This window comes from Contarinia nasturtii, unplaced genomic scaffold (genome assembly GCF_009176525.2).
Source record: "Contarinia nasturtii isolate CC-2019 unplaced genomic scaffold, AAFC_CNas_1.1 Cnas_scaffold_493, whole genome shotgun sequence".
Lineage (NCBI taxonomy): Eukaryota > Metazoa > Arthropoda > Insecta > Diptera > Cecidomyiidae > Contarinia > Contarinia nasturtii.
This window is the reverse complement of record NW_022197846.1, coordinates 502831-505036: the sequence shown is the minus strand read 5'-3', so window position 1 is coordinate 505036 and position 2206 is coordinate 502831.

The following is a 2206-nucleotide window of genomic DNA, read 5'->3' as shown; positions in this document are numbered from 1 at the left end:
TACTTAAGATGCTCCAATTCTAGCTTTTATAGAGGTGATAGAAACGATTTGGAAATTGATAGAATTTTGCGGTAACTTCGATTGAATTTTTCGAATATGAAACCAATTGAAGAATTTTCTTTTGCTTTTTGTAAAAAGGACACAGATGAAACAATTCTTCATATTTATTTTTGCACATAACTTCAGGAGGTTTGTACTAGAGTTTGTATCCCTCAGATTCCGAATACCTCTAAACGGTAATTTTTCACTGAATTTTGCTTTGTTATTTTCATCAATCATATCTATTTATTAATATTTTACTATATATTCTCATCTGAAGGCCCTATGCTCTACTAGGAGTTAAAGGGAAAAATTATCTATTTTACCAATCCCAACACCGAATTTTAAAGCATTTCTATGTTGAATACAAAGAAGACTCTCTACTGAATTCTGGATGAATTATGACTTTACCTTCACTGACATCGATTATGGTTCATCAGAATTTACGCTAGCGACTGCTAATCTGATGGAATCTCTGTTCCATATCCGTGTCTAGTAGACCGCCATTATGTCCAATATAGTCATGAACTGTCAATATAATGTGACTGTTATTTACTACCATTGTTTTATATATAAAACTAGAAAAAAATGAAAGAAGAAAAAAAATCTAGTCCATTGTTGCTTCCATGAACCAGATAATAAGATCAGCCATCAGAATCCGATAAAAAAAACTTTGAATTGTTATAAATTTTTGGAAAGGTTTGGCTGACCTTCTGGAATCAATCGGGAAAATTTTGGGGTACGAACCCAACAGAACATGAGAACAATGTGCTCGAACTCGATCCAATCAGGGGCTAGTACACTATGTTTAATAGTTTTTTCACTAAAGTGTATTGCGCCAACGTATGCCATAAAATACACCAAGAGTTCACCGTTCTCATATTCAAACGTCTAAGATTCGAAGCTTTTGGTTGTACGCACAAGAATGTAATACCAACGCACCAAATTTTTCATATGTATCGCAACAAGTATTCATATTGTGCGTAAAAACTCTGACTCGCAATAAACTTATGCGCAAACACACTTCTTCGCACACATTTTAAACAACACTAAAAATCTCAACATAAATATTAGATTTGGTATTGCAATTTGTATGAAAAAAACGTCGCTTTGATATGCTTTGCTGCTATAATCCAATAAAGTTTTGAAATTGGAAAATGACTCGATAGCGAAATGCATTCCCAGCTCCCAAGTTCTAATTCAAAAATTCTCCGAAAATTGAAAGCTCACTCAAAATTTTGATACTGAGAATAAGCATTTTAACAATAACAAATTGCGCTCTGAACCAAGCCAGAACAATTGGATGTAAAAGAAAATTCTAGGAGGCTTATTATGTAATATTCCATTTTTTTTTTTATTTGGATTATTGGATTAAAACGGGGAGTGTCCTATTTAAACAGTAAAATTTTAATATAGTTTCTCGTTGCTCAAGTTTCATAACTTATTGCAAGACGCCCGTGTGTGTATTGAATACACTAGAATAGTCTTTTATCCAAAAATGTTTCTAAGGCATGGATTGTCATCGCATGCCCGTTTGAAAAATGTTACCAATTTGAATACACTCGGTGCATGAATCAAAGGATAGGATCTCCAGCCCGTGAAGTCAGCCCGTATGGTATCCAACATTGGACATCTATCTATGAGGTGGGCAGTGGTTTCCCCTTCTCCACCACACAGTCTACAGTCCGGGTCGTCTCTGAGATTTAGATTTCTCATATGAGAATTGACCCTGGCGTGCCCGGTAAGTAAACCAATTACCATCCGGAGGTCTTCCTTGGGTAATTTGGCTAATTCCACCGTGAGTTTTGAACATGTGAATTGAACGAAGTGTTTCGTTTGCTCACATGAGAACGTACCCTGCCAATTTAGGCGGGATCTGTTGCTGAGCCAAGTAGCTAATCGGTTCTTGACTCGTGAATATTCAATTGGTATGTATGGTTCTGGACCCTCTATTGCATCGTGTGCAGCCAATTTTGCCGCCCCGTCTGCCAGGTCATGCCCCCGAATACCAGTATGAGATTTGATCCAAACCACCCTAAGGTTGTTCGTTTCAGAAATGCGCTGGAGTGCCTCGTAACAGTTCATAGCCAAGCCATTTTGCATCTTAATATTCTTAAGACCAGTTATGGCTCCCAAACTATCTGTGAAGATAGCTATATTTCCCCGT